Source organism: Octopus sinensis, linkage group LG7, assembly GCF_006345805.1.
Source record: "Octopus sinensis linkage group LG7, ASM634580v1, whole genome shotgun sequence".
In the NCBI taxonomy this organism is placed as follows: Eukaryota; Metazoa; Mollusca; class Cephalopoda; order Octopoda; family Octopodidae; genus Octopus; species Octopus sinensis.
Genome location: NC_043003.1, coordinates 7,672,802 through 7,687,801, shown reverse-complemented (window position 1 = coordinate 7,687,801; position 15,000 = coordinate 7,672,802).

Here is a 15,000-nt window from a genome sequence, read left to right as displayed (position 1 = left end):
TCTGATTCTTAGAATGTAAAAATCATCTTCATAGCTTATTTGTATTTTCTCAAAAGAACTCTGAAAATTACGTAATTTTCAAACATTTTTGCTCATATCTCAGCAAAAATTAGGCCTAGATGATAAGAAATATATCATTTGTCTCAGTTTTAGAGGTAAATTCTACCATAAAAATGAAAAAAATGATGCATGACATAATAATTTTTTTCTTTCGATGGGGTCCCACCTTAACCCATTAAGTCCCACTGTCGTATAAATAGGACACTAAACGAGAACATTAAATAAGCTATATCACATTGTCTCTGTGTCCTATTTATAGGACACCGAGTATTTCTATTTCTACTTGAAGTAAAGGAGTTTTAATAATTATGTTTTTCATTTTAACCAATTTTCAATCCTCTGTAAAACTTTAAAAGTAATATTCAGAAATTTAAGTACTCTGGGACTTAATGGGTTAAGACAAATATTGACCAATATAATTTCATATGATCAATAGAATGACGAAAGAAACTAAAAAAAGATGTAGAATTTTTAGCATTGCGACATTTGGAAACATTTCGCTCATCCCTAAATGAACAAAGCTACATGGTGCAACATGTTACACCACAAACTATCAATACTCAATTGAGATCATGTGGTTTTTTGCATTTTCTTAGTGAGTGGTTCAACATTTCGCGGCACACTTACGAATGTCCCGCGGCAAACGTAGGAAATCTCGTGGCACACTGGTTGATATATGACAACAGATACTGGTGTGTTTGCATCCCCGCAACTTAGCTGTTCGGCAGAAGAGGCTGATAGAATAAGCACCAGGTATACAGAGAATAAGTTCAAGGGTCGATTTCTTCGATTTAAGGGCGGTGCTCCAGCATGGTCACCGTCAAATGACTGAAACAAGTAAAAGAATAAAAGAATACCAGAAGAACGTTCCGTACCACTAAACCAAGAAGGTTCTTTGAATTTGTACGATGTATTTTAAGGCCAAATAGTAATTCTGTTTACGTTTGCGTAACTGAGATATTTTGGTTGGATTATACAGTTATCGGTTTTACACTTCTTTCTTTATTCTGTGTCACATTATAGAAACATTTCTCATGGCCCCAGCACACAATTTACAGATGCTTACATTTTTTATATCTTCCGTAAAGTTTTCACGGGTCCAGCTAGTTTTGAATTATTCAGGTTCAAGAGGGCTGTCCAAAATATTTGCTTGAACCTTTGTAAATTTCTTACAGATTTGAAATTTTGTCAGTGGGTGCTTTATATACCACTGGTTTATAGTTATGTAATTTTAGCTGACCTTGCTGAGTAAATTTGACTTTTATGGGCAGGTAAATTTAATTAACAAGCGTAAAAGTGGATAAACACTAAAATTGATATTCTTAATGTATCTTACCAGTTTGATTTGTTACTAAAATTATCCCAGATGGCAACCGAAAAAATTTTGCCGCTTTACAAGATGAGGTACATTAATGTGAATTAATTAAAATACGGGTATAATGGGTACAAGATTTAATTCTTTCGTTAAATAATTCATACCTCGATGTGGAATAATTTTTTCCACAGATTTTTTCGAGTACATTCAACGTATCTGACATCCAAACCCGCAGCAAGCCACTTTTTTCCGGAAAAGAAAGGTGGGATAGGTGGTAGGAGACCGCAAAGTCTCCCACTAAGGGAGTTTTGTTTCGCAGGTCTTTTTCTCTTTTCCAAGTTATTTTGCATGCTTTCAACGAATGTGACATCGAAATCACGCGTAAATAGCTCCTTTTTCCAGAATAGGAAGGATTTGTCTGCTATTTCTAGCATGCTCTGCTACCATGTAACAGCTATTTGCTTTCACACCGAAACATTTACTAACTTTTTTCCTTCCATTTATTTTTTCCACCTCAGTTGATTTTTGCTTTTCTCCCAGTTCTGTGCTTTCTGGAAGAAAAACTCTCACATTATCTCAAAGCTACGAGATTTATTTGGATTCTTTTTTTAAGATTTCATAGAGGAATTAGATACAACGGGTTTTGGCCCGTTTAAACACTAAAGGGATAAAAAGTACCAAAACTATAAAATCAGATTTTTCGGTCTTCTTAAGGGCTTTGGAACCCAAAACTTATAGGTTTTTTTTTTGTTGCTTTAGAGATAAAAATGCTAATTTTATGGTTTTAAATTTTAATGAGCCTAAGAAAGGCTGAAAGAATGACGCGTTGACTATTAGATATGCTTAGACAATGTGAAAATAATAGAAACTTTTAAAAAGTTTAGCGGATCTTATGACATTTTATAGGTTAACGGACTTGAATTAATGGAAGTTAAATGTTACGGAAGTTAATAAGTCCAATAATGATTTTCAAAGTTCACTTAAAAGCTAAATCGTTAATGAAAATGTTAACTTCGTTAATTAACGATTAACGGATCAACGGACTTACGCCCAGCTCTGTATATATATATATATATATATATATATATAATATATATATAATATATTATATATATATATATATATTATATATATATTATATATATAATATATTATATATATATATATATATTATATATATATATATTATATATATATATATATAATATATATATATATATATATATATATAGTTAATCCAAACAAGAAAACAAAAACAAAAAAAAAAACAACAACGCAAGGACGTGGAACAATAAAGTTTTATTGGACGCTCAGGAAAGAAGGGAAGAAGGAGGGTTTGACGTTTCGAGCGGAGCTCATCGTCGGAAACATAGGAGAAGGAAGATCCCGAGAAGGGAAGACAGAGGGAAAAAAATCGCTAGTGATACAGACGAGGTCACATCCGCATATATAATACATATATATATATATATATATATATTATATATATATATATAGTTTCCGTCTACCAGATTCACTTACAAGGCATTTGTGAGCACGAGTCTATATTAGAAGACACTTGCCCGAGGTGTCACGCAGTGAGACTGAACCCGGAAGCTTGTGGTTGGGAAGCAAGCTTCTTACCACATATTAGTGGATCATATACACGGAAACGAAGCACACGCCAAAGAATAAATAAGCAACGTATTTACATGCAGTCAAATATACGTCCGGCCATAGGTCGACCAATGGTTTCGCATGCCTAAAGTACTAAGCTTCATGCACGGCTCGTCAGATTCAGTGGTTGGATGACTCGACTTCATTGATGCGAAACCATTGGTCACTCGATGATCGGACATATATTTAACTGGGTATGTGTGCGTGTGCATGCAGGTATGTATAAATATGTATGTATGTATATATAGCAGTGGCTGTGTGGTAAGTAGCTTGCTAACCAACCACATGGTTCCGGGTTCAGTCCCACTGCGTGGCATCTTGGGCAAGTGTCTTCTGCTATAGCCCCGGGCCGACCAATGCCTTGTGAGTGGATTTGGTAGACGGAAACTGAAAGAAGCCTGTCGTATATATGTATATATATGTATATATGTGTATGTGTGTCTGTGTTTGTCCCCCTAACATTGCTTGACAACCGATGCTGGTGTGTTTACGTCCCCGTCACTTAGCGGTTCGGCAAAAGAGACCGATAGAATAAGTACTGGGCTTACAAAGAATAAGTCCCGGGATCGATTTGCTCGACTAAAGGCGGTGCTCCAGCATGGCCGCAGTCAAATGACTGAAACAAGTAAAAGAGTAAAAGAGTATATATATATATACATAATCTTCTGTAAGTATGTATGTATGAATGTATGTATGTATATTTATATGTGTGTGTGTATGCGTGTGCGTGTGTGTGTGTGTGTGTGTGTATAGGCGCAAGAGTGGCTATGTGGTAAGTAGCATGCTTACCAACCACATGGTTCCGTGTTTAGTCCCTCTGCGTGTTTAGTGGCTCGAGGCTAGAGTAGAAGACACTTGTTCAAGTTGCCGTTGGGTGGAACTGAACCTGGAACCATGTGGTTGGGATGCAAGCTTCCTGCCACACACACACGTATGTGTGTGTGTGGAGACGCAATGGTCCAGTGGTTAGGGCAGCGGGCTTGCGGTCGGAGGATCGCGGTTTCGATTCCCAGACCGGGCGTTGTGTGTGTTTGCTGAGCGAAAACACCTAAAAGCTCCACGACGCTCCGGCAGGTGGGGTGGTGGCGACCCCTGTTGAACTCTTTCGCCACGACTTTCTCTCACTCTCGCTTCCTGTTTCTTGATAACGCTGCGATGGACTGGCATCCCGTCCAGCTGGGGGGGGGGGACACATACGCCACAGAACCGGGAAACCGGGCCCATGAACCTGGCTAGGCTTGAAAAGGGTGACGATATATATATATATAGTTAATCCAAACAAGAAAGCACAAAAAAAACACAACAACGCGAGGACGTGGAACAAATAAAGTATTATTGGACGCTCAGGAAAGAAGGGAAGAAGGAGGGTTTAACGTTTCGAGCGGAGCTCTTCGTCGGAAACATAGGAGAAGGAAAGATCCCGAGAAGGGAAGACAGAGGGGAAAAAATCGCCAGCGGTACTCACGAGGTCAGATTTTCATGTGTGTGTGTTTTTCTATGGTGTTTATGCAACTAATCTTCTCTTATTCTCTTTATTAGTTCGGTGTAAGTGATTACATCGTGTAACAAAAAAGCATGGAAATTGTTAACTTCACTTAATCAGTTGTCACTTGATGTCAAAATTTTCGTCGTACTGTCTGCCACCTGGTCACTGACGCGATTGAACATTTTTTGTATGTTTTTTTAATGGCTAAAATTTATCTTGAACGCTATAGTTGCTTTGGTTTCAAAATAGTCTCAAATCAAATCTCTCGTTAAACGTGTGTAACTCCGAAATTCCAAATTCTTCGACTAGTCTGCCTAAACATTGAAGTACACTGTTGTATGTTGTCTAAAAAAAATATAACATCTCTACAACAACGACAACAACAGTAACAACACTTAATAAATTTGTCCTAAATATCCGTGTTTGTTTTCAGAGTTTTAGTTCGCCCTTGTTTCATATGTTCTAAGTTATATAAAACTTTCCTATTACAAGTCTCAAAGTATTCTCCTGGCTGAAAAAATACAATTCGGAATGTGTTCCATATTTGGTGCAAAGGCACCAGAGAAATATGTCGCTGAATCACATGTGATACATGGAACAGGCAAAGGGTTACAGTAGTCATCGGAAATTATGTCACTCCACACCTAATAAGTATCATATGGCTAACGATTTTTGAATGCTGTATTCAATAGTCTAACCTCAAATTCACATTCTCGGCAAGATAAACAATATGCTGGCATATTTTATAGATGTTACGAATCTAATTCTTTGCGAATATTAACTGTCCTTTTTACCCATATATTTAATTTCGATTTCTTGTAAAGGATGTAAGCCAATCATGGAATATCCGTGAGCCTAATAATCTCGAACATCAATATCCTATTGAACTATATTCATTCTAGAGAATTTAAAAACCCTTTCATGTCCTGAAGTCGGTTTTAATGCTTCTTATTCCTGTTAATTTATCTTTCTTACGAGTCTTTATTACATTAGTGGCTGTGTGGTAAGTAGCTTGTTTACCAACCACATGGTTCCGGGTTCAGTCCCACTGCGTGGCACCTTGGGCAAGTGTCTTCTACTATAGCCTCGGGACGACCAAAGCCTTGTGAGTGGATTTGGTAGACGGAAACTGAAAGAAGCCCGTCGTATATATGTATACATATATATGTATATATATATATGTATATATATATAATATATATATATATATATATATATATATATATATATATATATATATATATAATATTATTAGAGACAAAACCACTATTTTGCAAAACAAACAAGGAAAGACTTAATCAATACATAAAATTTTAATAAAATTTTATGTATTGATTAAGTCTTTCCTTGTTTGTTTTGCAAAATAGTGGTTTTGTCTCTAATAATATTATATAATATTTTACTATAAAATTGGATTTAATCCTAAATCTGATTTTTTCCCTGTAAATTTGGATTTATTCCCTAATATTTATTATATATATATATATATATATATATGCATGTGTGTGTTTGTGTGAGTGTGTTTGTCCCCCTAGCATTGCTTGACAACCGATGCTGGTGTGTTTATGTCCCCGTCACTTAGCGGTTCGGCAAAAGAGACCGATAGAATAAGTACTGGGCTTACAAAAGAATAAGTCCCGGGGTCGAGTTGCTCGATTAAAGGCGGTGCTCCAGCATGGCCGCAGTCAAATGACTGAAACAAGTAAAAGAGTAAAAAGAGAGAGCATCCGTGTTCATCGTAATTACTTTTGTCACGTCTTGACCAGACTTCATAATATTTATAGCTGTACCTACTTTAGTTCGCTTATTAGAGTGGTTCAACTTATCGTAGCCGTTTTTATTGTTGGTTTTGCCATGGAGGATTAATTAGTTATAGAGTATTTAAAAAAACATTTTCCTTTTTGGAATTTTCGATGTCTTATTCCAACTTCCTTTAAAAAGCATAAAGTTCCGCTTTATGTTTGGATTCAAATGGAAAATTAGATAAACTAAAAATGTATTTATCCATCTTGAATATCCACCCATCATCAACTACGTAAATTGGGTGTTTACCAGTAGTTTCGTAATGTCCAAAACAGTTAATAATACTTGAGTTACATTTCTCTCGGCTTTTTAAGTTAGATTCTTTAAATATTGTATGCTTAATTTCGGCTTGGGTTTCACTTTTAGTAAAGCTTCCATAACCGTTGTTCTGATTTTTTTAATGGAATTACACGAAGTCACAGACTAACAAACCACAGAATGTACTTCAAGAAAATAATGTATTATATAAATTACAATGCAAACACGAAAATTGTAAACTTCGTGTCACAAAGGATTAAACCGGACACACAAGTATGCCACTTTCTCGTCGATTTACAAAAAAAAAAAAAAAGAACCTATCACAGCTCATTATAATTAAGGGCACAAAATAAAACTGGATCGAAAAACTAGAAAAACGACAATTTTATATCGAATTCCACAAGAAGCACAGAAATAATTGTGGAACTTTTACTAAAAATAACAATACCAGTTTTACCAGTAATGATATACAAATATAACTAGACCCGCAGAAATATCACAAGTAAAAAGTATACCACAATATCACGAAATCTGTCAGGATTTACCATTAAATATTTTTAATCGACGTTGAGTATTTTATGAGTAATAAAATTACCCCCAAGACCCTTTGCGATTAACGGTAGAACGCGTGGACTACGCACTAAAGACGACAATGAAATTTTAAGATGAGTTTGTAAAGGTCCCGAAATGTCAGCCATGGATAGAGGAAAGTTATGGATGCAAATCAAACATAAAAGACAAATAAAGAAAAATGCAAAATCGTTAATAAAAGAAAATTTAACTTGAATATAGTCGTGTTTTTAATCTAACTTGCTTGGAAGAATAATTTCAGGATGATTAAATGGTTTCGTTATATTCATTAGAAGTCGAGTTAAAACGAAATACAGATGCAACGGGAAAAAAAACTGGTTAAAATGGTAACGAAATAAAAATGCAAGCAAAGAAAAACTGAACAACGTTAACAGACACGCTGGCGAGAGCAAACGAAGGAAAATATGTGGAGACCGTGTTGGCAGATTTACAACCTTTAACATTAATGAATATGAGAAGCTATCAGGAAATAAAATAGCAACCTGTGTATCATATTTAATGCAGATATATTGTCAGATGCCTAATTAATTGTGGTATTTGTCCCGAGATAGTATCTCTTTTGGACGTGCATTGATAAAAAAATTCAAAAATTTATCAGCAGCAGACGAAACACGTACAGCAGCGGTGGTGGCGTTGCTAAATGCGATGAAATAAGAATGGGAAGTGTTTAATTAATAAAATAAAATAAACTATAAAACCATAACATACTAACGGATACACGCATGCATATGGAGATTGAGGCTTGATTTTTCTGGCTTATCTGTTTTAAGAGCTTCATGCAGCCACGAGCGTAGAATAAATCCACATTTTGTACTTTTATAATAGTCACCTAATAAGCGATAGCAAATTTATACTATTTAGCTCGTATACGTTGTACTCGTGTTATGTTTGGTCCATCATAGTAAATGAGTTTGAAACTCCTGTTTCAGACAGTTTACTCCATATTTAATTTTCCTTTAACTGCCAAATGTATAAAGCCAAAAAATTTTGTTGTTTCTACAAGGATTCCCAAACGAATGCGTGTGCAGATAAAATGTTGATTTAAATGGGTTTGAAGTCATACAAGCGTTAGCTGCAGCGAAGTTGCTAAACATTGTCATACGATATCCTTAGTTAGATTCAAAAGGACAACTGTTGGTATTAAGATAATTGCAGGGATTGTGCTATTGGTTATTCTTTTGCCTTCACTAGTTTCGGTCATTTTGACTGCGGCCATGCTGGATTACCGCCTTTAGTCAAAGAAATCGATCCAGGACTTTGTAAACCTAGTACTTACTCTAGCGTTCTCTCTTGCCGAACTGCTAAGTTACGGGGACGTAAACATACCAGCATCGGTTGTCAAGCGATTTTAGGAGGACAAACACACACACACACACACATATATGTATTTATGTATTATGTATGTACGACGGGCTTCTTTCAGTTTCCGTCAACCAAATCCACTCACAAGGTTAAAGAAATCGACCCCAGGACTTTGTAAACCCAGTACTTACTCTATCGTTCTCTTTTGCCGAACTTCTAAGTTACAGGGACGTAAGCACACCAACATCGGTTGTCAAGCGATTGTAGAAGGACAAACACAGACACACAAATACGTACACACACACACACCACACACATACACACACACATATATATATGTATTTATGTATGTATGTATGTATGTACGACGGGCTTCTTTCAGTTTCCGTCAACCAAATCCACTCACAAGGGTTTGGTCGGCCCGAGGTACAGCAGAAGACACTTGCCCACGGTGCCACGCAGTGGGACTGAACCCGGAACCATGTGGTTAGAAAGCAAACTTCTTACCAAACACCCACTCCTGCGTCTTTTTTTTTTCTACGTAAATAAGTTCCCTGGACCTTACTGTGCTAAAACTTGGGGCTTATGGGGCCAGTTTCATGGTGTATAAGTGATCGAAATCACCACATTCCTCCTGAGAAGGACGCCAGTCCGCCGCACGCGCATCTGAGTGAACTGAAGCAATATAAAATGAAGTGTTTCACTCAAGAACACAACACAGTCTGGTCTGGGATTCGAAACCTCGATCGCAAGTGCAATGCCCTAACCACTAGGTCACGCAACCTTCACACTGAGTCAAGAGGTGTTATTTCAAATTAAGTACTAGTTGCGTACTAGAGTCGATCTAATCGACTGCCCCCCCCCTGTCCCCAAAATTTCGGACCTTGTGCCTAGAAAAGAAAAGAATATTATTCTAAAAGTAAGGCGGCGAGCTGGCAGAAACGTTAGCACGTCGGGCAAAATGCTTTGCGGTATTTCGTCTGCCGCTACGTTCTGAGTTCAAATTCCGCCGAGGTCGACTTTACCTTTCATCCTTTCGGGGTCGATAAATTAAGTACCAGTTATGCACTGGGGTCGGTGTAATCGACTTGATACCTATGTCTGTCCTTGTTTGTCCTCTCTCTGTTTAGCCCCTTGTGGGTAATAAAGAAATAGGTATTTCGTCTGTCTTTTCATTCTGAGTTCAAATTCCATCGAGGTCAACTTTGCCTTTCATCCTTTCAGAGTTGATAAATTAAGTACCAGTTGCATACTAGGGACCGACTGGCCCCCTTCCTCCAAAATTTTCGGGCCTTGTGCCTAGAATAGAAACGAATATTTCAAATTAAGTGCTGGGGTTTGAGTATCTACGGGAGAAGTCTGGAATCGTGAGGAGTATACCTATTTCTTTATTATCCACAAGGACAGACATAGGTATTAAGTCGATTACATCGACCCCAGTACGTAACTGGTACTTAATTTATCGACCCCGAAAGGATGAAAGGCAAAGTCCACCTCGGCGGAATTTGAACTCACAACGCAACGGCAGACGAAATACAGCTAAGCATTTCGCCCGGCGTGCTAACGTTTCTGCCAGATCGCCGCCTGAGGAGTAATACCAGAAGATAGAAGAGCGCTCGGCACGTAACTTACACACAATATGTTTGTGCAGATAGCGAGGGAGGAAAAACTACAGAGATTACGATATCGATAAATAAGATGAAGTAGTTAGGTCACAAGTGTGTGTGTGTGTGTGTGTGTAGGTCTGTGTGGGTGTAGAGATGCATGAGTGTGGTGTTGAGTCTGTGTGTGGGTGGGTGTAGACGTGTGTGTGTGTATGTGTGTAAGATGGAGCGGGGCTGTCCATAAGAATTGCTAAGCTTTTATATTAAAAGAAAATGCATTTTAATGAAAATCTTTCAAGGTTTAAGATAAAGGAAGATAACAAAAGGAAAAATTAAACATCAAACAAAAATCTTTTCAGCTTACGACTGATTTACACGAAAAGCAGGATATAATCTTGTTTTTCAAGTTAATCAACTGCTACGGCTATTTTTTTTGTGGTGGTGGCGTGGGGGCGGGGGCGTTTTTATTTGTGTTGTTGTGGTGGTGGATGTTGTTGCTATTGTTGTTGTTGTCAATATGTCCTGTCCGTTAAGGACACTTATGAAGTTTTATCGTGTCTGGCGATAATTACTCGTTCCTTTTCGGATTTTCTCCAAGGAGACTCTATCTACACCTCTCATGTTCGTGTGTGTGTGTGTGTATGTGCGTGCGCACGTGTGTGTGTGCGAGTGTGTGTGTGTGTGTGTGTGCGTGCGTGCGCACGTGTGTGTGTGTCTGAGTGTGTGTGTGTGTGTGCGAGTGTGTGTGTGTGTGTGTGCGTGCGTGCGCACGTGTGTGTGTGTCTGAGTGTGTGTGTGTGTGTGCGAGTGTGTGTGTGTGTGTGTGCGTGTGTGTGTGTGTATGTGTGCGTGCGTGCACACGTGTGTGTGTCTGAATGTGTATGTGTGTTAGTGTGTGTGTGTGTGTGTGTGTGTGTGTGTGTGTGTGTATGGTGGGGGGAGTCTTATTTTTAACATCCGGTAATGAGATACTCGCTGCGTGAAAGACAATTAGTTAACATGAACCAAGAAATATTAACCAAATTTACATCCTTATCGAAAATTAAGCAATTAATTCATATCGTAATAACATTCGGGTCAAGAAAAGCAAAATTTAGATTACATTTTTAATCAATTTCAGTTTCAAAATTCTTTTCGCTGGCCTTCTCCGCCAGACACAATCATTCCGATATTGGTTTCAGTTTAATTCCTTAAAATGTCTTGGTTCACTTACATTAAGAAACCTAACTTGATATTTAGACAACGTCATTAAAGGCACTCATCGAAGTGGCTCATTCTATGAGGTCATCCGCCACTCATCTTTTGTATCAACAGTTTCTTATCTGGAGTCCCATTGTACTTTGAAGAGAGCTGTGGGTCAAGGCCATACTCTATCGATTTAGATGCTCAGAATGCTGTTGTTTCGCCGTCAACGCTTGTTTTTCTTCGGAACGTTGACGATGTACTTGAGCTATTGCTGACTACACACACACAAACGCACACACACACAAACGCACACACACACCACACACACACAGACACACACACACACACACACACACACCACACACACACACACACACACACAAACGCACAAATACAGATGATAGCACATTTTTCATCCTTAACATTCATATACAAAAGTTGTACGAACGCAAATTAAACACGTCACACCAAACCAACCCCTGGAGTCCTTAGCTTGAAGATCAGGGAGTCTCTTCAGGTTGAGCTGCTTTTTCATGTTTAGAGGTCGCAGCTCCGGTACTACAGACATATAGTAAGACTGTCGCAGAAAAGAATCGAGCGCAAGACGGATTCTTCAAGCCAAGCTAATAGGCAAAAAACCTAGGCTTAGACCAGCAATGAAAGGATTGGATAATATCCATAGCTCTGCAAGACAGCGACTATGAACCGTCTACCTTGGCTGTAACTCGAACTCGACTATAACACGTAACTGACACTTAACTCCAACTGAGAACTCGTACAACGACTCTACAACGACTGACACGCGACTTCCTGTACTGGTAGACGTTGTCTCACTTTATAGTGGCTGGATCATACCGCTTGTCCCGTGAGAAGAGTGTACCATTTCCACTGCAACACAAATATCTAGGAGTGCCGTAAGACAATGATAGAAGGAGAAATAATGAGAGAAAGACTCTAAGAGAGTACAAGAGGAGAATTAAATGGAGGGAACATTATTATGCAGATGTTGGGATACTCTGTTCCCTTTCTGAAGTGAACGAAGACCGAGCTGCAGAACTTGGGTAGTCCTAGAAAGCTGGAGAGTGTAATGGCGGTTGCGTCCGATAAGACACCATGGAAGAGGTGCCTGAGGACTCTACCCCCATGACCCTCCCACGAATAATGGGTAGAAAAGGTGGATGGATGGATGGATGGATGGATGGATGGACACCAAACCTGTATGGCTTTTCTGAATTTAGAACTAAAAAAAACATTCTTCAGCTGGAACATACAAACGATCTCTTTTAACGACAGGTAAACATCATGAAAAAGTTGTGGCACTACAATATCCCTATGTACGAACACCATGCTACTAAAACCATCAAATTTAGTACGTAGGACATAGAATCACTGAGTCAGTCATGGCGACATCTCTTATACAGAGCATAGCCAAAACTGTATCTCAAAGATTAAATTTCTTTTTGCCGACAGACAATATTAAAGATCTGATCAAATTAACTCTTGGAAAGGACTTGAGCAGAGTTTGATATTCTAAAATACGATACCAAACGTGGTGTTATCATTTATATTTTTGCTGCTACTGCTGCTTCTATTGTTGTTGTTGTTGTTATTAACCAGCAAGACGGGTAAGGGTGATTAGGGGATGGTCTAGGGCTTAGGGGCGGGAGACCCCAGACCTGGGGGGAAAATTGGTCGTCTTGTTGTAGTGGAGGGCTCTTCGTTGACGCCCGACACCACTGGGAGATGGCCCTCGAAGTCGCTGGAAATGGAGTTCTCCAGGTCCAAATTCTCGAACGGCTGCTGCTGCTGCTACTGCTGCTGCTGTTTTTGTTATCATTTATATCAATATCGAAATTTAAGTGCTCGCTCCTCCTGCGTCATCTGCATAAATAATGTCAACTTGTGAACCGCTCCTTTGTTGTCCCGTTCAAGTAGGAGCACTCTCAGTAGATACTAAACATTCACAGTAGATACTAATCTTATTAAACAGCGAATGGTATCAAGCCGTTTGTCCGGCTTGGTGTGCGTGGTCTTGAGTTTCATCCCACTTGGTGGAACCTTGAGACGACTTTCTCTACCACACCTTCCGGTTGACCAACGCCTTATATACTTACCAGTGTCTTGTTTACATTCTTTCTCAGTAATTATATCACGTCTCTGCTCGCATAATAGGAAACCCCGTTTCAAGACAGATGAATTTGCAAATCTTCAAGTTAGGGAAACCTGTCGTTAGTGCAGTCTCACAGTATTACCTATATATCAATTGAAGGCGGCGAGCTGGCAGAAACGTTAGCACACCGGGCGAAATGCGTAGCCGTATTTCGTCTGCCGTTACGTTCTGAGTTCAAATTCCGCCGAGGTCAACTTTGCCTTTCATCCTTTCGGGGTTGATTAAATAAGTACCAGTTATACACTGGGTTCGATGTAATCGACTTAATACCTATGTCTGTCCTTGTTTGTCCTCTCTGTGTTTATCCCCTTGTGGTTAGTAAAGAAATAGAAATAGGTATTTCGTCTGCCGCTACGTTCTGAGTTCAACTTCCGCCGAGGTCGACTTTGCCTTTCATCCTTTCGGGGTCGATTAAATAAGTACCAGTTATACACTGGGTTCGATGTAATCGACTTAATACCTTTGTCTGTCCTTGTTTGTCCCCTCTGTGTTTAGCCCCTTGTGGGTAGTAAAGAAATATATTACCTATATATCAATCACTGTTATCAGTTTCATATCGCAAAGTTCACCGTCGCTAATTCCGACCTCCATCCAATGCTTCGGTGAAATGCTGTCCGAATGTTACCCACATATGTGCCGGATCAACACCACCGCTCTACTGATTCGGCTAATCTACAAACCCTATGATAATAATCCTTTCTACTTAAGGCACATGGCATAAATTTGGGGAACATAACTGGTACTTATTTTATTGGCCACGAAAAGATGAAAGGCAAAGTAAAACCTGGGCGAAATTTGAACACAGAACGTTTAACGATTCTCTCTAACGTGCTAACGATTCGGCCAACTCACCACTTCAAACCCTCTAATAATAATAATAGTAATAATAATAATAATATAATAATAATAATAATAATAATAATAATAATAATATAATAATAATAATAATAATAACAACAACAACAACAACAGTAACAACAACAACAACAGCAGCAACAACAACAATAATAATAATAATAAATGCCCTGATGCAGTACCAGACAGTGGCTCTCATGGCCTGATCTTAACTGATTGGAAGTGTTATCATGTACATGTTGGTTGTCTTGGTATAAAAGATGGCTACAGCAAATATTCTGCTCAATACCACAGATTTGCTTGTCAGTTGTTTGACCTTAACCAGTTGAGCATGTCCCTTAGTGGCTGACGATATGTGCATCTCTGATCACGAGCAGAAGTAGTGGGGGAGCATCATAGCCGTGTGTTGAGAGGGATTCTTTGGGGTTTGAATAATTCACCTTTGGAAACATGGGTGGTTCGTTCAACATCCTTAAACAATCCTTATTCAGGGACCTTTTGAGCAGGATGGACTACTCGACCTGAAGAAAATTCTACCTGGACCCCACCTGCAAGGTCATGTGCTGTTTATCTTGATATGAGATCACCATGTCGCGCACATATGGTTGTGATGCATGTGCCTGGTGTACTTTATCAGATGGGCTTCGTATATTTTACCCCAGTGTCACATTGATGGCATGCACTGCTCTCTCACTCAATAATAATAATAATAATA